Source organism: Hevea brasiliensis, chromosome 7, assembly GCF_030052815.1.
Source record: "Hevea brasiliensis isolate MT/VB/25A 57/8 chromosome 7, ASM3005281v1, whole genome shotgun sequence".
In the NCBI taxonomy this organism is placed as follows: Eukaryota; Viridiplantae; Streptophyta; class Magnoliopsida; order Malpighiales; family Euphorbiaceae; genus Hevea; species Hevea brasiliensis.
Genome location: NC_079499.1, coordinates 52107013 through 52129174, shown reverse-complemented (window position 1 = coordinate 52129174; position 22162 = coordinate 52107013).

Here is a 22162-nt window from a genome sequence, read left to right as displayed (position 1 = left end):
CCTTAATTGTCCAGACCGATACTGATCACCGGAACAGTGAAATATACTAGGCTATGCATATAGGGGTGTTATATAGCATCTACCCATACCATCTCTACATTATTCTCTTTCCAAAACAGTAAAAATTGGTGAAGAGAAGAAGGAATACACTAGTTTGCATGTATCCAATCCCTCCCTAAAAGAGCTTGATAAGTTGCAGTAGAACATAAAATAAAAAATGCAATAGTAGAAGACTTACTCCCCATAGTTACCTCCACTGGCAAGACACCAGTTATTTTAGATACAACTCTAAAAAAGTTGATATGAAGACATATGTTGTGATCAAGTCCTCTTTTATCTTCTCTAAGGCTTATAGCATCTTGAATGGCATTATGTTAAGTACCGACCCATTATCAATCAACACCTTGGAAGTGGGATGGCCATTGAGATGAGCCATTATGAATAAAGGATGCAGGAATTTAGTCATCCTTTCAGATGGTTTATCAATTACAACTTTTTTTTGGTTCACTTTGGTTGGTGCATTGTACGATAACTCCATTGCACTTTTCAACTTCCAAGGGATCTGCTAGTTTTTTAGGAACCTCCTCAGGTACTTCCATCATCACCTTTTGGAAAGTAGTGGGTAACAGCAAGAAAGTAACATTACAATCAATAAGTAGTTTCTCACCTCCCTTTCCTTGGTCTAATACCTTTTCTAAATGTCTTATTGACTCTGAATCCTCTATTGCCTTTTTGTTGAATTTGCTTTTTGGCAGAGGCTTTTCCTTTTCAACTTCTTATCACCTTCTTTCTACTACCCTCTGCCTTTGAAGCCTTTTCTTCTGTGTTTGGTTTTTGGGATGGCACACTACTTGCCATTTTTTACTTAGTTATACTAGAGGTGGTGCTGCGTATTTTGGTTGGTTCTTTTGGAACTTTACTGCTGGTGTAGCAAGTGTGGCAGGTGTAGGATTTTTAGCTTCCTAAGTAAAGTGGTCTGGCTGGTAACGAGCTCTCTTATTGACTCCCCTAATGCCAAGGTATCTACTAGAACTTCAGTGCTTATCACCTCAGTACCTATCATATAGGTACCTATCACATGGCCACATCCTGGATGGTCATTCAAATTGGAGGTGTCTCCTGATTAAGCCCTTAGCAACCTTTGGGAGAGTGCCATAGGCTGAATACATGTGAGGGGAACCTTTGGATTTCTAGATTACCTCAGTTTGAACCTACAGTCTTCTCAGTTCATTGATGACACCCCTTAAATCCACAATGGTTTTGTTGATGGGAGCCATAAGAGGTAATGAGTCTTCATCGATTATCATTGCTTCTTTTTTCTTAGGGAATTTTGAGACACCTTTGTTGATGCAATCCTGGATCACTCCTTTGAGAGCCTAACAGCTGTTGGTGTTGTGATTCTAGTAATCATAGTACTTACAATAATTTCTTCCCTTCATCTCTTCTGCAGTTGGTAGCTTATGGTCAGGGGGGATTAATGAACTTCTTGTCATGACCCAACTAATGGGCCGGACCGGCACTAGGACCTGGGCCAGCCTAAAGCCCCCGAGGCCCGTAGTAAGCCTAACTGTTCCTCAACCCAATCCTAAGGCCTATTTGGGCCAAATTTCAAGAATTTAACCAGACAGAGTTCGGCTATAAAATGGGCTGTTCAACAAAGTGTTTTTGACTCGCCCTGTAACATCCTCCCAGTAGCAATTCCGCACAGTCTACTGTTCCGGTGACCGATGTCGGTCCGGACAGCTAGAACTTCTGAAAAAAAAATATTTAAACTAAAGTCAGGAACCATAATTAACTCAAATATTAATAAGAAAAATTTAGTAAAAATTTTAGAAATAAAATACAACCAAGTCAAATGAGCCGGTGCCCAAGCGATGGGTAACCCAGAGGGAAGTTGCGGTTCTCGCAACAAGGAGCCCTAGACCTGGGGGAAAAATTATAAAATAATTTTTGGGACTCCAGAGAAGGGTCATTGAGGTTCCTATGGCATTAGAATGCCAAGAAAATATTTAGAAAAATTTTTCAATCGGTACAGACAATTTTGACCCGTTAAGCCAAACGGAGGGCATTTTGGTCATTTCGTCTTCAGAGATGATTTTTGGCCGACTTGCCCAGTTGAGTAAATAATTATTATGATCTAAAATATGAATAAATATTGCTAAAAATTGAATTGAAAATGAGTAGAAAAGAAAAGAAAAAAAAATGAATTAAATGGGAATTTATGACATCACATGATGTCATTAGTGTACCTTCACCCACTCAAGTGTTGACACATGGCATAAACTAATTTAAAAGTGGTCAAATGGGCTGGAAAATGGAGAAAAACCAGAATTCCTTTTCTCCTTCAATTCCTTGCCGTGAACCATTTTTCCCTAACCTCCATGGACAAGCTTTTTCAAGCTTGATTTTCCCTAGCTTCCACACCATAAAAACCCTAGTTGTCTTCACAAAAAATTCACCCCACACCTTGAGGAAGCTTTGGGCAGCAAAAAGAAGTGAAAATAAAGAAGTTTATCAAGCTTGGGAGTTAGCTCCAACAAGGTTAGTGCTATCTTTCTCCATCTTCCTTTGGATATTCATGTTAAAACATTAAGTTAGGCTAAGAAATTGTGAGATTTGAAGGGAATTATGCATACTAGGGTAGAGGTAAATTTTGGCAGCCTATTGGGAGTGGGGATTTGATTGTTTTGATGGGCTTAGAGTGGAATAGAAATGGTGTTTGAAGTGTATATACATATTGATAATGAATTAATGTGCTTAACTAATGCATCTTGTGTAAATTCATAATGGGGATTAGGGTTTTGGGAGTGAAAATTGACTTGGCTTAGGAAATTGTTAGAGCACATTTTAATGGTCAATTAGTGACCATTTTAGGTAAGTTGACCATAAAATGGACTGAAAAATAGGATTGCAAAGTGAAGTTGCAGGCTGCCCTAGGACAGCAGTAGAGGGACTGAAAATTTAGTCCACTTGCACTGCCATAACTTGGGCTGTGTTGGTCCAATTGGTGTTTGGCCAATTGGACATGAAACTAGGTTTATAATGGCACATTTTTGCTGAAGAAACCATGCCCAAAAGACCAAAGCAAGAGGACCAAAACTTGGCCCCAATCCGGACACCCTGCAACAGCACCTGCAGAAATGACAAATGAACAGTAACTGTTCATTTGGCCATAACTCACTGTAGATTTGGTCAATTGACCTGAAATTTTTACAGAAACAAGTTAAGACATAGACAAACAACTTTCATGAAGAAACCTACCCCAAATTATGACCAGAACCTAATCAAATCATTGAGCAAAGTGAAGTTTACTGTACTGAGATTTCCAGAATTTTCATTTGAGCAACAATGTTTGGAGGACTATAACTCTCTCTAGAAAACTTGGATTTAGGCGATTCTTGAACCGATGGAAACCTAAGGCATAGTAGAACATTTCATATGAAGAAAGTTAGACCAAGTTAGGAACTTAACTTGACCAAATTACTGACCAAAGTTAGATCAAAATCTGCCAGAACCCATGATAGCAGCATGAACAGTGCAAGTGAACAGTAAACTTATTTTGGCTATAACTTGAGCTACAAAACTCCAAATGGAGTGATTCAAAAAAAGAAATTCAACTAGACAAAATAAGGAACGTTTTCTATGAAGGAAGTTTTGTCAAATTCCAACAGTAAATCGACCAATGAAACAGTGCAACTTCGGAGCACCAAAACCGAAAATTGGCAATTTTGCCAAAATGACCTAAGCTTTGAGAAAGTGACCAAAACCAACAAGTTTTAAATGAAAAATGTAGTATGTTTGAAGTGCCAAAGTCAATGTACATATTTTCTATGCAAAAGTCAACATTTTAGTTGACTAATGAAGTGAATACTGACATGAAAACTTGAAATAAGCTTGGAAATGGATTTGGTAATTGATTCCAACAAGTTTTAAATGCAAAATGTGGTACATCGGGAGTGTTAAAACCAATGTACCTATTGTCTATGCAAAAGTCAATATTTTTGTTGACCAATGAGGTGAATAGTGACACCAAAACTTGAAATTCAAAATTTGAAATTAGAAATGCATCTAGGGGACTTTAAATTGCAATTGGCAATTAATACTAGTAAATGTAAAACTCAAAATGTGGGATCTTGGTGTAATTAGAATTAATATATCCATTAAGTATAAAAGGTCAACATTTTGGTTGACTAGTATGGTAAATAGTAATCAAAATGATTAGTGAATTAAGATGAAGACCTATAACCAATTCTAAGCTTAAATGCTTAGAATTGTATGACAAATATGGACTATGCATCCTAGTCAAAATTGTTAAAAAGAAATTTAGGCCATAAATTTGAAATCCATGAAATATTCATGGATTACTTGAAACATGAAAAATAAGTCACCTAATTGATGTGAATAGATAGTTAGGGCATATATGCCCATCACAAATAGAATTCATAAAATATTAGTAACTCAACTTGAAATATAAAATTTGTAATTACATAAGTAGACTCTTGAATGTATAAATGAGAAAGGAAAAATGTTTTGAATACAATGGTACATGTGAACCATTGTTTAGAATTGGGATTAATATGAATAACATAATGAATGGATAAATAAACCATATTAATGTATGAATGAGACATTAGTCCTCATTATTGTAAAGAGGAGAAGTATTTTGAGTACAATGGTATAAAAGGATAATTGATGTGAATTGTGATCATATAAATGATCAAATGAATGTATGAATTATGATTGAAATTTATCATGAAATAATGAAGTCATAAAGCACAATATATTAATATTTTAAAGTATCAAATGCCCTAGTATACCTAACAAGATTGGTTTGGATAGTTTGGCATGCCAATATGGTATTGTGTTAGCAGTACTGCGAAAGGCTTTATGCCTGTATTCATGGCTTTTATGCCCATATTCATGGCTTTTATGCCCGATCATGTGATATCATGGCTTTTTAGCCATACTGACTGCATACATGGTTGACGTTCTGCGTCCCATGGTATGACGGCCCGAGGCACCGCGGTGTCCAAAGGCCAACGTTATCGATCCACTGCGTCTAGTATAGGTTACTTGGGCAGTCAATTAAAGTATTATTCAATTCAGGCAGCTAAGTTAAGTTAAGTATAATGAAAATCCAGTACAATTAAATTAAGTATTGAATGAATAAGCAAAAGAGATTAGCAAAAGAAACATAGCAAAAATATAAATTGTAGAATCGTACAGACTTGAAATACAATACAGATAGAATAAATTATATACCTGCTAGTATTACTGAAAAGTTATAAACTAAGCACTTCCAAAGAGGAACAAACTAGTATATAAGATCGTTGATACTAGAAATACCATACCAAATTAAATTGATTCTTGAGTATCTGAATTATCATTTATTTCTTTCTTTACTTGTATATATTATTTCTGGTTATATTATTGCACCACTAAGCAGAAATGCTTAGCGCGATGGAATTGCTTCCTCGCACAGGTACTGAAGGTAAAACCAGTAGACTGTCGACTGAGATTTTTGGAGTCCAGATCTGCAGAAGTGTCAGAAGAGTTCAAGATTGTCACCTCCTCAGCAATGCATGTAGATAGGGCTCATTTTATACATGTTATGTATATTGTTCATTCCTAGCACATTGTAAATTATTTGTATATCTTGTACAAAATAAACTCATGTAATTAACCTATGAATTATGGAAGCTATTCAAAGTAAGTATTTTAGTATGTGAATTGAATTTGAGTTATAATGAGATTATACTTGTGAATATTGAGATATTGAAAATCTAATGAGATTTCTGAGAAATCTGGATACTGTATTGAGATACATTATGTTTGAAAATTTTTGAGACTATTAAGTTTGAGAAATTGAGTATATATTGAAATTGTCTTTGGCAGGTTCAGAAGAACTGTTAGTCCAAATTACAGCCGACACTTTGTCGGATTATCGTTAAAATTTTTGAAATTTCCAATTTAGTTAGATTTTGATAAAAGTAAAAATAGCCTAAATCTTCAATAAAGTTTTTGAATAAATAAATCAAGGACTGTAATGAAATCAGATAAAATAGAGTGCTCCGGCACACTGAGTGGCATAACTTGCTCGGCTACACTGTAGTCGGGTAAGGGGTGTCACACGCCCGACCTGTAAACACAATGTATAATAAATTGGGGAGCTCAGCTCACCCTTCACATGCTTATAATATCAAAAGTCCAATGGGAGCTCAGCTCTCTCATCCAATCCAGTCATATATATAGTTAATAATTTTACAGGTCCAACATAACTTTTATAATATAGGCCCAAAATAAAAATAAGTACTTCTAGCATATGTGGAGTCTAAAATTTAAATCGATTGTACAAAATACATTAAATACTATTAATGGACCTGCGAAGAAGAAGAGCAGGTTAGCCAAGACAAATAATCCTCCTGTAGCCTAGAAAAATAGATGAACAAGAATGAGCGTTCGACTCAAAGAGTAAAATACCAATTTTAATCATAATCTCTATAGCTATTTAAAGCTAATGCACCCTGTGGAGTGATATGCAACATCCTTATAATTTTCATACAATTCATATCATAACAGCAAAAAGGCAATTTGGAGCACTCACACACCCAACACTATCAAACAATATATATATGGGAGCTGATCCCCTATACAACCCTCTTAATCAAACCTTTACCAGCGAGTGTCTCTCAAGTTGGAATTTCGCTTAATAAACCAAATGCGGGGTCCCAGCGAGTGTCTCTTAAGCCGTGTCTACCCCGACTTATCCATAAAGGACTGGGTCCCAGTGAGTGTCTCTCAAGCCATATCTACCCGTCATGTCCATATCCAATACCATACCACACACACGCCATGCACACACACTACTCCAAATTATCACAAACAACATCCATGGCACTTCAACAATTATGAATGCAATATAAAACGTGCCTAGTGTTTAACTACATAGATACATATTTATAAGTGATGCATGAAAATGCTTGAACATATAATAATATCAAAATCACAATTAAAATTAATATTTTACTCACAGACTTAACCGAAATCACTGTGGTGGCTGGGTGGAGGATGAAGGCTGTCCCGACTCATCTGATAATTTTATTACAATTATTTAATATATTTGACTCAATACAAACTAAGAAAAGACCAAAGATGTCCTAAGTCGTACCAAAAATTCGGCAGAGTCTCCCCTATACCTAGGACCTACCCAACCTGCAAAAGGGCTTAAAATGCACTTCTATATCCACAAACCACACACCCATAACTCAATCACATTACATAGCCCCTCTTGGGCCCACCCAATCAGTCAACAATCACAATATGAAAAATTATAGTTTAATCCTTATAATTAACCCTTTTGCAAAAACTACCCAAATGAACTCTAAAAATTCTGAAACTTTGTCCCGCGGTCCTTAGCAATATTACTAAGCTAATGCAAAAGGAATTTTAATTTTCTAAGCTACCAAGAATATTCTATCGATTTTTAATCCAATTCAGGCACTAGATAATTAAGAAAAAGTAAGGTTCGAGTTTACCTATGCCAATTCCGACTCTGGAAACGCATTCGAGACATTTGATAACAGTGGGATAGCCAAAATTCTCGGCCCAATTCTGAGACTTTTTTGGTAGCCTATCTGCCTGGCTCGAAATTTACGAACCTGGGCAACTGTTGAATTTTCGCGAATTGAAGATACCTACACGAAGCCCACAATACGGGGGTTAGTACATAATTTTTATGGTATTTTCTAAGCTCATTTAGTGCTTGAAAAAATACTACGAAGTTTCACAAGACCCACCGAAAAACGGTATCGGAAAGTTTTGAAATTGGTATTGGCGCGAAGCTCTCGACTAGTGGAGCACTCCGGTACTCTCGGTTTTCTTGTAGAGTTCATGTTTTTCGAGAAATTTAGTCCAAAAGTCGAAATGGGCTAAAACTTTCCTAACAAAAATTGGGCAAACCACTCGATGCATTTTGGTGTTCTTGGTGTTTATGGAAAGCTCTCGAGCTGTAGATGGGTTTTGGCATAAGACCCGGTCCAATTGGTGGCCGGATCGGCCCGAATCAGCCCTAGAAGATGAAATGATGCGTGCATGTTGGGGGGACTTTGCGTGACTTTTCCGACCACCTTAAGCGTCGACCGGGGGAGGGGAGGTGGCCTGGAGGTGCACCAGCGTGTGGCGGAGGCTGGGGCAGTGGCTGGCTGGCGAGGAGTGGAGGGAGGAGAAAGAAAAAGGGAAAAGAAGTGGGGGTATCCGGGCGCGCGGGGAAGAAAAAGAGAAGGGAAAGAGGGTCGGTCCAATTTGACAGGTCCGACTCGGTCCAGTTTGATTCGGTTGGTCCGATTAATGATACAAAATTTTGAATTTTTACTCTGCCTTGGGACCGAAAAGGAGGCCCAAAAATTTCAAAAAAATTTCAGAAAACTCAGAAAAATTCATAGAGTTCCAATATATTTTTTATTTTGCCACGTGGTCTTTAAATTAATTTTTAAAAATCATCAAAATTTTATATTTTTGGAAAATCGAACCCGATTTCTAAAATCCAAAAAATTTCAAATAATTTCCTAAAATTTAAATAAAATAAAATATTAATATTTACCCATAAAATAATAAATTTAAAAATTAGGGGTGTTACACTTCTCCTTCCGTAGTAAATCAAATATCTCCTCTATTTTGCTAGTATTAAAGACATACTGAAGAGGTATATTTGAAGTAAATTGTGTCTTCCTCTGTGGGGCTGTCTTGTTTGGAGCAAATGAAGTAGGACACATATAAGCATCAGCAGTTACCAAGTCAGTTACAATAAGTTCATATTTATTTACCTCCTAGTAGTAGGTTCGCATAGATGTTCTCTTTCGGTGTGACTCCTTCATGAGTAACTCCTTGTACTCAACCACCTTGGAAGTAAGTTCATGAAAGTCCCTGAACTTCATCTCCTGTAACTTCTTTGCTCAACTTGATGTCTAATCCCTATTGCGCCATCTTCACATACTCGGTCTTTATTAACCTTGCATCTATTCCTCATCTTCTTGAGCTGAGCAATAAAAACATCAGCTGATTCTCCCCCTTTCTGTGTCAACCTTGACAGCTTAGCAACACATACTTCTAGCTCAGCTTTGAAGAACTGAGTATAAAATAGCCTCTCCATTTCCTACTAGGAATATGCAAAGTTTCTAGGAAGAGTAGAGTACTAAGTAAAAGTAGTACCAGTGAGAGAGTTTAAAAATAGTATGAGCTTGTAATTGGCAAAGTTCTTGTAATTCACCAGTTCATCACACTAGATTGTGAACCTTACTATGTGTTCTAGAGTAATTATCCATCTTCTTCTGAAAAGACACTAAAGTTTGGGATGCGGTACCCTCTTGGATACGGGTTCTCCCTACCAACAATGTTTGGATATGGTTTATAAAACTCCGGTCAGCCAATTTGTCTAAGGCTAGTACCATATAGCTCCTGCACAACATCTCTAATAGCATCTATAATCAACTAGGGTGTAGCTAGAATGGTAGGTACTTGGACTACGAGAGCTAGTACCTGAGGTAAAAGTGTTGGTACTGGTTGAGGTATCCATAAAAAAGACACTTTAGTCCCTCTAAAGTTGTTGACCCTGAGCCCAAAAAGCCAAAGGTCACCTGAGGCATCTGCACTTGCCATTGCTGGATAGTCGGTACCACCTAAGGGCTTACAACTACTTTTGCATCAGAAACACTAAGGTGAGTGATCGAGTTAGTATTGTTGTCAACTTGGATGGGAATAACAGTTTTACCACTAGGGTGGCTAGGTTGAATTAGTGTTCTTGGTTGATAAGGCACCTGTTCTTCTCTCCTGTGGGGTGGCTGGTATCTTTCCTCACTGCTGGCATGACTTCCCTCAATACTGCCCTAAGGAGTTCAGGATTGGACTAGCCTCCTAGATTCCCTAGCACCTCTAGGTGTTACGACAAACTCTACTAGCCTATAGACCTAGCCATCAAAAGGTAATAAAATAGGCAAATTAAACTTTTCTGCCAATGATTGGATCAACAAAACAATCTTCTCCAAGTTTGCATTGATTTTTGTTGAAAGTTATATCCATCTACCTTTCTATGCTCTTCCCAAGGACATCAGTGATGGTTGCTGCGAGACTTCTTTCATTAATAACAAAAATTAAACCACCTTACTCCTGATTTAGAGCATTGGTCAAGGAATGTGCAATTTTTAAAGCATATTTTGCACTTTTTCTCCATGAGTAGCTGGTCCTTTTTCAAATCATTCCACTATGAGAGGAACTTGAAGATTTGGGCCAACTGCTATAGGACTTGTAATGCCCCATTTGAGATAGTCCAGTATATTTACTGTTTCGATAACTAATATCTATTCGAAAGGCTGAGATGTCTGAAACTACACTTAAATTTAAGTAAGGAGTCATAATTTAAATTAATAAAGATCAAGTAAGGTTGAAGAAAAAAAAAAGAAGTAGAGTATAAATCAGTTAAATGTGCATAAATTCCAATAATGGGTGACTCCACTGAGAAGTGACTATGGATCTCGTTCCTACTCTAATTCATGTAGGACCTTATAAGATTCTTAATTAAGGCTTAATTGAAGTATAATTATGAATTAACAAGTTAAATAAATAAAAAGAAATAAGTTCAAATAAGCAGATAAAAACCAAAGTGAAAAAAGGAGTTAGGGATTTATCGAGTATTATGGAAAAGACGAACAGAAACTTGGTAAGAGCAAAATTTGGTCAATCAAATTTAAAGGTCCAACATTGATAAAAAATGAGACTAATTAAGTTAATATAGTTGGATTAGCTTAATTAATTATGATTAGGATAATTAAGTATAATCAAATTAAAAGTCAAATGTAATGATTAGAGATTTCAACATAATTACAAGTTTGCCATTTCCAAATAATTACAAGTTTGCCATTAGGGAATTAATTAATATAAATATCAAATGAAAGAGACAAAAATTAAAATTTTCATCTTCTTCTTCTTCCATGGTTGCTGTCCCTTCTCTCTCTCTAAAACCTCCATTAAAGCTTCACTTCCTAAGCTCTAAACCTATAATTCCCTCCATAATTTCCGCAGGAAATCAAGAGAAACCCTTGTATCAAGCCTTAATTTGAAGAAAGCAAGTAAGAATTACAAGAAATATGGAAGATTAGTGAAGGAAAGTCAAGGTTCTTGGTGGATTAAAGTTGATTGAGGTGGATTAAGCCTTGAAATCAAGGTTAGTGCTAAGAAACTCTCTTGCATTTTCAAAGTTTTTGCTATCAAGTTAGGGTTTTATGCCAATTAGGATTTTTGGCAAAATTGAGGGTATATGTCTAATTTTTAATTAGAAAAATGATGCTTAGTATATATAAATGATGTAGTGCTTAATTGGTATCATGTTGCTTGGGTTGTATTGAAATATGCCTTGTGAATGGACATGTTAGCAATTTGGCCGAATTTGATTAGACTGGACCTTTAAGTCTATATCTTAAGTTCTATAATTCTAAATGACCTGAAACTTGTGGCAAATTAAAGCTAAGATATAGTGCTAAAACTTTCATGAGACAAGTTGCCCGAATTCTGTGTGTAGATACTTGAAATAATTACTAGAAATTGAGTCACAAAACTTGGAACCTAGGAGCAGGGCACCTTGAATAGTCCAAATTAAAATGGGTATAACTCACTCTATAAAACTCCAATTTGAGTGATTCTTGAACCTATGTAATCTTGAGACATAGGGGAATAATTCATATGAAGACCATAATGCTAAATTATGATTGTAACTTATCCAAATTTGCTTGACAATGTGAGTCCAGAAATCTGCCTGGATTCTGGAACAGACCTAAAACCTAAGAATTTTTCACCTGAATAGTTTTGGCAAAATGACCATAACTTAAGCTACACAAATGAAAATTGAATGATCCCAAAGCTAAAATAAACATAAGACATAGAGCTACAACTTTCATGTTTTGACTTAGACCCAGATGCAAGGGTAAAGTGTTGAAATTTTACTGCAAGCTGGTTTGGCCAGACTGAGATTCCTGAATTTCAAACAAAACCCTTATGTAGTAAATAGAACATATCTTCCTTTGTACATCTCTAATTGAGGTGCTACAAAATGATTTAAAAACTTAAGACAAAGGCCTAAAACATGTCACACCCTACCCCTCTGTAAGGCATAACATGATCCCGTAGTATACCTAATGAATTACCAACTCCGTCTACTGATAACCCATTAAATACACTACAACGGATTTTAAAAACTTTTCTTACTTCTTTTACAGTGGTGAGCACTATTTACAGGTGTTAAAAACTTTGGTGAACTGAAGTGAAACAATTAACTCATTTGATTTATTTGGAATTTCTGTAAAAATTTTGGCAGAGTGCCATCTGTATTTTGGATAAAACAGTTCTTCAGAAAACCTGTAAAAAGACACTTTAATAATTTTCCAAATCTCAACTCCAATACATTTCTCAACACAACAATTTATCAACTCAATTCCATAGAAATTTTTCAAAGTCTGAGATAAGGAAATATAATACAATTTTTACGAGTCAAATAACTCATAATTAATTTACAACTTCAAGGTACAATTTGAATTTACAACTGCTGAAAACCAAAAACAATATGTACATACAGTGGACATACATTACAGTACAAATGCAAAATATTGGTATACTCATTATACCAGGTAATCCCTCGCTGGATGTACTAGCAGCTTAGTCTGTTGCCTTGTCCGTCTCTCTACCTGCGACAGCAATAGAAAGCTATCGCTGAGACAATGTCTCAGTGGTGCACAACATTAACCAAATACAATTTAAATCACAATTCATAAATCATATCAATAGTGGATACTTAAAATCATAGTTAAATTCAAGACAGTAATTGTCAACAAGAATTTAAACTCCATTTGTCAATATCACAATAATTTTCAATAAGTCAGATCATGGTTGAATTCAATAGACAGTATATGTCAATGAGAGTTTAAATCAATTTCACAATCTCACAATACATATCAATAAATCACACACAGCTTAATCATGATCCATAGTTCAATTCGTCCCAAAAGCCGATGGCTAATGAGGTATTCAATTCGTCCCAAAAGTCGATGACTAATGAGGAATAACATAGCTAGCTAGCAAAAATATGAGTACTCATCCAATTGTCCCAATGTGCACACACACCTCAACACTTCAGCCAGAGAGGGAATTTAATTCGTCCCACTAGACAAGCTAATGAGCAATACAATCAATATACATGATAGCTGTGGTTTCAAACCATTTCCAATGCTTTTAAATCAATAAGTATCCATCAATATCATTCAAACAATTTCTCACAGTTTCAAATCATTTACAATGCTTTTCAAGCAATAAATATTCATTCAAATACATTTCCACAATTTAAAACAATAATATACAAATAGTCAATATTTATTTCAATTGAAAATTATTCAAAAGAAATAGTTGTTGTGCACAAACCTCTGATAACTGTCTTCGGGTCTTGACTCAGTATTTCTTTCCCTTTTGCTGAGTCCTTGTTAACTGAGAAACACAATTTGAAGTGTTTCAGTGCTAAATTAATTTGCCTTTAACGATAATGTTCGATAAATAATTCACTGAATACCTTTATTTGCTTAATCACCTAATATACCGACCCTCGATGCGTTCTAGGTAAATTAGGTTTTAGTGTCCTTTATATGTCACATTCGATAGGGTTTTAGGGTTGGTACGTGTTACCAAACTCAATTCTATGTATATTGCGTTTTCTTGCATTTCATTGCAAATTGCTGGATTTCGGGATACTAGTTTAACCTAGCCGGACGACCTATTTTCCTCGTTTTTTGGGTTTCGGTCCTACAAACTTGTAGATCTATGTCTTATTGCATGCGGTGCAAAATTTCAGGTCAATCCGAGTTAAGTAGACCAAGTTATGGTTATTACACTATTGCTGGTCAAATGGCATCAAATTAGGTCAATTTTAGGTCAATTTGGTCAACTTTGGTTCGGCTAGTTTTTGGACCCGAACTTATGCAAGTTGTTTGACTTGCTTATGGTCATTTCTGGGTTTTGGTGTCTTCATAAGACTTGTAGGTATGGGTCTTAACTATTCATGGTTAAAATTTCAGGTCAATTGGACCTGTTTTGAGTGAGTTATGCCCTAAACACTCACTGCTGCGCAATTGGTCATTTTTCAGGTCCTAATTGTACCTAATCCGAATTGGTCATTTTCTTAGGTCACCTTGCAAGCAGAATTTTGGTATGCTTTCTCAATGAAAGTTGGCACATTTTGTGCCTAGTTCCACCTCCAATTGGTCTCATACCAATTGAGGTTACACATTTAAACTTATTGGCTAAAATGTACACTGCCCTTAGTTACCTTGCTTAAACACACATCAATCACACACTTACCTTGCAATATGTTTACTTCCCTACCAAATCTGTTTTGGTACATTACCAAAAATATATTCCACTTTACATTAACATCACTTTGGGCAGATTACAATTATCCTCAACACACCAAATATAATTCTAATTTCCAAAGTCCAAATACAATTACACATACACATAAACATTACTAGTTTTTACATACACTTTACACAACAATTTCATATACATATCCATCTATCCTTAATGCCACAATTCTGCCCATATCTTCATGAACACATATACTTATCCAAGAGTTCCAAGGCTGCCAAAAATGTCCCTCAACACCAAAATGTCCTACAATTCATCAATTTCCATTCTAAATGCAAAATCACCATATACATATGAAGTAATTCACTAGGTTTATTAAATCATCATAACCAATATAATTCTCATTAAATATATGTACAAATACTTCATCAATACATGATTACATGGCTGTCCAAAATGAACACAACAATAACTCTTCAAACTCAAAAATTTTTTTCACAAATCCAACACCCATAACATGCACACAAAATTTAACAAAGCTATCTTCAAAAATGCTAACTTACCTTATGGTTGGAACTTGTTAAACCTTGATTAAACTTCTTAAATTTGGTATCAAACTCTTCCTTGTGATGTGTAGACAAACTTTCATGAAGGAACCTAAGTGATTGGAGTTGAAATGGAGGGAGAGGATGAAGCTCATGCAAAATGTCAATGGTGGATTCCTTCACTCTTCAATTCGGCTAGGTTTAATGGAATGAGGAAGATGAAGTTCTGCTGGGTATAGTGGACTTACATCAGCATTTTTATGTTTAATTAAATCCCTAGTGGTCCACTAACTAAGTTTAAATCATATAATAAGCTTAATTTCCCTTTATTCCACATTAACCCCTTAATTTCTACTATTTACTTTAGGTACCACCAAATAAAATTTTCATTTCATTTTCTAAGTGTAATATTATTTATTTTTAATGGACATTTAGCTCAAAAGACAATTCGGGATGTCAAATGACCATAATGCCCTTGTTCGGGTTGCATTCCCGATTTTTCGGCAACACCGGGTTTTGTCTGTTTTTCGATTTCTCACTTTTCTTTGTACTAATTATTTAATTTTTCTTTGATCTTTCTAATGATGTTTATTCTTCAATAAGGGTCTATTTAGGTAATAAAAATGTTTTCCAGGGTTCCCCGCAGTCCAGGGCTAGTCAACGGTGCACGTCGTGACTTCCCGGTGCGGTCACCCATCGTTAGGTTTCCCGGCTCGCTTAACTTGATTACCTTTCTTTGCTATTATTTTTCCTTTGTTTTTCTTGTATTTTCTTTTCTTGTATTTCATTATTTTATGTCTCCTCCCTCATGTCAAAGTGTAGTTCTAGGCATCCTAGCTGTCCGGACAACACTGGTCACCGGAGCAGTAGAACGCACTACCGAACTTTGGGGTGTTACAATTCTCTCCCCTTTGAAATAAATTTCGTCTCGAAATTTTACCTGGCATTAGTCTCTGAACAGCTGTGGGTGCTGTCTCCTCATATCCTCTTCGCGTTCCCAAGTAGTTTCCTGGCCTGAATGATGGTTCCACAGCACTTTAACCAGGTGTATCTGTTTGTTCCTCAGCTGCTTCACCTCATATGCCAGAATTTTTATGGGTTCTTCCTCATATGAGAGGTCTGGATTTACTTCAATCTCTTCAACTGATAGTACATGAGATGGGTCAGATCTGTACCTCCTTAACATGGACACATGGAAGACACTGTGTATCCTTGCTAGCTCTGGAGGTAATGCCAACCGATATGCCAAAGGACCCACTCTTTCCAGAACTTCATATGGTCCGATGAAACAAGGACTCAGTTTCCCCTTTCTGCCAAATCTCATAATCCTCTTCCAAGGAGAAACTTTGAGGAATACCTTATCACCCACTGCATATTCAATATCTCTTCTTTTCAAATCAACATAGGACTTTTGACGGTCTGATGCAGCCTTGAGTCTATCTCTAATCAATCTGATCTTTTCCTCTGTCTGCTGAACAATTTCTGGCCCAATCATCTTCCTTTCACCTACTTCATCCCAACATAAGGGAGTTCTGCACTTTCTACCATACAATGCTTCATATGGAGGCATCCCAATGCTTGATTGGTAGCTGTTGTTATAAGCAAACTCAATCAAAGGCAAGTGTGTATCCCAACTACCTTCAAATTCAATCACACAAGCCCGTAGCATATCCTCCAATATCTGAATAACCCTTTCAGCCGCCATCCATGCGTGGTGGAATCTCGTGTTGAAGTTCAATCTAGTTCCTAGGGCTCTCTGAAGACTACCCCATAATCTAGAAGTGAACCTAGGATCTCTGTCAGACACAATTGACACTGGCACTCCATGCAATTTTACAATCTCATATATGTACAATTTGGCCAATCTTTCCAGGCTATAGTCCATCCGAACTGGCAAAAAGTGAGCAGACTTGGTCAATCTGTCAACTATAAACCATACTGCATCATGACTACTTTGTGTCCTTGGAAGTCCTGTAACAAAATCCATAGTTATTCGTTCCCATTTCCACTCTGGTACTGACAAAAGATGTAACAAACCAGCTGGAACTTGATGTACTGCCTTTACTTACTGACAAGTTAGGCATTTGGAAATGAATTCAGCTATATCTCTCTTCATACCCATCCACCAGTAATGCTCTTTCAGCCCTTTGTACATTTTAGTTCCACCAGGGTGCATAGCAAATGGAGACTCATGTGCTTCCTTCATAATGATTTGTCTCAATTCCACATCACTAGGAACGCACACTCTGCCCTGATGTAGCAATAAACCATCATCTCTCACAGAGAATTCAGGTTTCTTGCCCTGCTGGACTTCTTTCAGTAGCTTCTGATACTTTTCATCACTCTGAGCAGCCATTCTGATCTGATCAATCAACACTGGCTGTACATGCCAAGCAACTACTGTCTGTCCCTCATCATCAATCTCTAAACTGGCATGCTGTGCTTTCAATTCACATACCATGGACATAGGCGAAACTTTGAGACTTGCCATAGTCTTGCGACTTAAGGCGTCAGCCACTGCATTTGCTTTCCCTGGCTGATAGTCTATTAAGCAATCATAGTCTTTAATGAGTTCTAACCATCTCCTCTGCCTCAAATTCAATTCCTTCTGGGTGCCTAAGTACTTCAAGCTCTTGTGATCTGTGTAAATGTAGCATTTCTCTCCATACAGATAGTGTCTCCAGATCTTCAGAGCAAAAACAATAGCTGCTAACTCCAGATCATGTGTTGGGTAGTTCCTCTCATGCGGTTTCAGCTGGCGTGATGCATAAGCAATGACATTCTGATCTTGCATCAGTACACAGCCTAGCCCATTGTGAGAAGCATCACTATAAACTGTGTATTCTTTACCTGGAGTAGGTAAAGTGAGAACTGGAGTTTCAGTTAAACACCTCTTCAACTCATCAAAACTCTGCTGACATTTATCAGTCCACTGAAATTTTACATCTTTCCGAAGTAGCTTGGTCAGTGGAGAAGATAACATAGAAAACCCCTTCACAAACCGGTGGTAATATCCAGCTAAACCCAGAAAACTATGAATTTCTGTGATGTTCCTGGGCGGCTTCCAATTAAGGATAGCTTCTACCTTGCTGGAATCTACCTTGATCCCTTCAGCTGACACAACATGTCCTAAAAAGGAGATTTCTTTCGGCCAAAATTCACACTTCGACAATTTGGCATATAGCTGTTTCTCCCTTAAAATCTGCAGTACAATCCGCAGATGTCTATCATGCTCCTCTGCACTCCTCGAGTATATCAAAATGTCATCAATAAACACCACCACAAATTGATCAAGATATGGTCTGAAGATAGTGTTCATCAGATCCATGAAAGCAGCTGGAGCTTTTGTTAACCCGAATGGCATTACTAGAAACTCATAGTGGCCATATCGAGTTCTGAAAGCAGTTTTTGGAATACTCTGCTCTTGCACCTTCAACTGATAATAACCAGATCGCAAATCAATTTTGGAGAATACAGTTGCACCCTTCAACTGATCAAACAGATCATCAATGCGAGGCAATGGATATCTGTTCTTTATTGTCACCTTATTCAACTGTCGGTAGTCAATGCACAACACTGGTGCTCCCCAAGGTGACACACTAGGGCGGATGAAGCCCTTTTCAAGTAATTCTTGCAATTGTATCTTCAACTCCTTCAACTCTGCTGGTGCCATTCTGTATGGCGTTATGGAGATTGGATCCACACCAGGCATAACATTAATTTCAAACTGCACTTCTCTTTCCGGAGGTAATCCTGGCAATTCATCAGGAAACACATCTGGAAAGTCATGTACTGTAGGGATGTCCTTCAACGCTGGACTCCCCACTTGGGTGTCTATCACATGTGCCAAGTAGGCTTCACACCCCTTTCTGATCATTTTTCTGGCTAGTGCAGCCAAAATGATGTTTGATGGCAATAACTGCCTCTCCCCTTGTATCACCACATCAGCATCGAGGAAGGCCAAAAGTGGTATCTTGACCTCTGATCAATCATGGCATGATGCCTAGCTAACAATCCATGCCCAAGATGATATCATAATCTCTGAAGGGCATTTCAATGAGATCGGACAGAAAAGTGTGTCCTTGGATCACCAAAGGACCTCTATACATTCTATTAACCCTGACTTCCTGTCCTAACGGACTTGTTACTAGCACCTCAAAGTCCATTTTTGTACATGGAACAGCAATGCAATCAATGATGCTAGCACTCACATAAGAATGGGTAGAGCCCAGATCAAATAACACAAACACATTTTGGTTAAAAGTTGAGAAGGTACCAGCCACAACATCAGATGTCTCGGCCTTTTCCCTCTGTCTCATTGCATACATTCTGACTGGAGCACTGTCTTGCTCTGATTGTTTCACTGTGCCTTGGCTGCCTGCTGGGTTACCTCTACCCCTGCCTCTACCTCTGCTGGGTGGTTGTGAACTTCTGGTGACAGGGCTCTGAACTGATCCTTCTGCAGTAGTAGGAGGTGGTCCAACTCTGCGACTACTGGTGCAGTCCTTGGCAAAGTGTCCTGTGCCTCCACAGTTATAACAGGCTCCAATAGCCTTGTAGCAGATCCCACCATGATTTTTTCCACATGTCTCACATTAGCGGGGAGGGTAGGAACCTCTGGTACTCTGCTGACCAGATAGGGGAGGCTTTTGTCCTGAATATCTTCCCCTACCAGATTTCTTGCCACCTCTGCCATATCCCCCATAGTTCTTCCTCTTCCCAGTATGACCACTAGGACTCTGTTCTACTGACTTTCCTTCTTTATCTATCTTCTCTGATTTCTTTTTCTCAGGAGCAGTCTCAATCTCAATTCTTTCCAACTCTAGGGCTTGAGAAATAAGTTCAGAGAAGTTAGTGTGTTTGAAGCTGATTACTTGTACTGACGATCTTTGGGCTTCAAGCCGATTTCAAACCTCTTGCATCTCTCCTGCTGGTAGAGAGTAGACTCACCGCATAATGGCTAAGGCGGGAAAATTCTCTTTCATACTCACCACCGATCATTCCCCTATTTGGACTTAGGAACTCTTGCAGCTTCTGGTCTACATAAGCATCAGGGGCATATTTCTCTCTGAATTCCATGAGAAAGTCATTCCAGTCGACCTTGCAGTTCTACTGCATGTGGGAATGGTTTTCCACCAATCATAAGCATCCCCCTGTAACAAAGACACTGAGTATTCAAATCTGAGCTCTTCTGTGCAATGCAATTTCTTGAATACCCTATCCATCCTCTCTAACCACTGTTCAGCTTCTAGAGGATGTACTGTCCCTTTGAACTCTGTAGCCCCATATTTCATCAATTTATCATACTGCCTAGTAGGAGACTGTGGTTGTACCACTGGTGTCTGTATTGGGACTTGAGTAGGTACATTGCCAGCCATTTGTTGGAACATTGCGACCATCTCTTTGGCGGCTGAGCGAAGCTGCAGATGCTGCGAGGGCTAGTCTTCTTTGAACCACTAACATTATGTAGGCCTGGGGCATCCCCTTGCACCTCAGCCTCTATAGATTGATCAACTGAACGATCACCCTCTTCCATATTCAATGCGAGGAATTAAGATCTCCTGAACATATAACACAAGGAGATTTCCTCCCGTTAGTGCATATTTACAATGTAATGTACTGTATGTATCAAACAATGATATTAAGCAGTTGTACTATCAAGAAAGAATATTCAAATAGCATGTGAAACAGAATTTAAAAACTTTGCTCTGATACCACTAAAACATGTCACACCCTACCCCTCTGTAAGGCATAACATGATCCCGTAGTATACCTAATGAATTACCAACTCCGTCTACTGATAACCCATTAAATACACTACAAGGGATTTTAAAAACATTTCTTACTTCTTTTACAGTGGTGAGCACTATTTACAGGTGTTAAAAACTTTGGTGAACTGAAGTGAAACAATTAACTCATTTGATTTATTTGGAATTTCTGTAAAAATTTTGGCAGAGTGCCATCTGTATTTTGGATAAAACAGTTCTTCAGAAAACCTATAAAAAGACACTTCAATAATTTTCCAAATCTCAACTCTAATACATTTCTCAACACAACAATTTATCAACTCAATTCCATAGAAATTTTTCAATGTCTGAGATAAGGAAATATAATACAATTTTTACAAGTCAAATAACTCATAATTAATTTACAACTTCAAGGTACAATTTGAATTTACAACTGCTCAAAACCAAAAACAATATGTACATACAGTGGACATACATTACAGTACAAATGCAAAATATTGGTATACTCATTATACCAGGTAATCCCTCGCTGGATGTACTAGCAGCCTAGTCTGTTGCCCTGTCCGTCTCTCTACCTGCGATAGCAATAGAAAGCTATCGCTGAGACAATGTCTCAGTGGTGCACAACATTAACTAAATACAATTTAAATCACAATTCATAAATCATATCAATAGTGGATACTTAAAATCATAGTTAAATTCAAGACAGTAATTGTCAACAAGAATTTAAACTCCATTTGTCAATATCACAATAATTTTCAATAAGTCAGATCATGGTTGAATTCAATAGACAGTATATGTCAATGAGAGTTTAAATCAATTTCACAATCTCACAATACATATCAATAAATCACACACAGCTTAATCATGATCCATAGTTCAATTCGTCCCAAAAGCCGATGGCTAATGAGGTATTCAATTCGTCCCAAAAGTCGATGACTAATGAGGAATAACATAGCTAGCTAGCAAAAATATGAGTACTCATCCAATTCGTCCTCAACAGGCACACATCTCAACACTTCAGCCAGAGAGGGAATTCAATTCTTTCCACTAGACAAGCTAATGAGGAATACAATCAATATACATGATAGCTGTGGTTTCAAATCATTTCCAATGCTTTTAAATCAATAAGTATCCATCAATATCATTCAAACAATTTCTCACAGTTTCAAATCATTTACAATGCTTTTCAAGCAATAAATATTCATTCAAATACATTTCCACAATTTAAAACAATAATATACAAATAGTCAATATTTATTTCAATTGAAAATAATTCAAAAGAAATAGTTGTTGTGCACAAACCTCGATAATCTCTCAGGGTCTTGACTCGGATTTCTTTCCCTTTTCTTTGAGTCCTTGTTAACTGAGAAACACAATTTGAAGTGTTTCAGTGCTAAATTAATTTGCCTCTAACGATAATGTTCGATAAACAATTCACTGAATACCTTTATTTGCTTAATCACCTAATATACC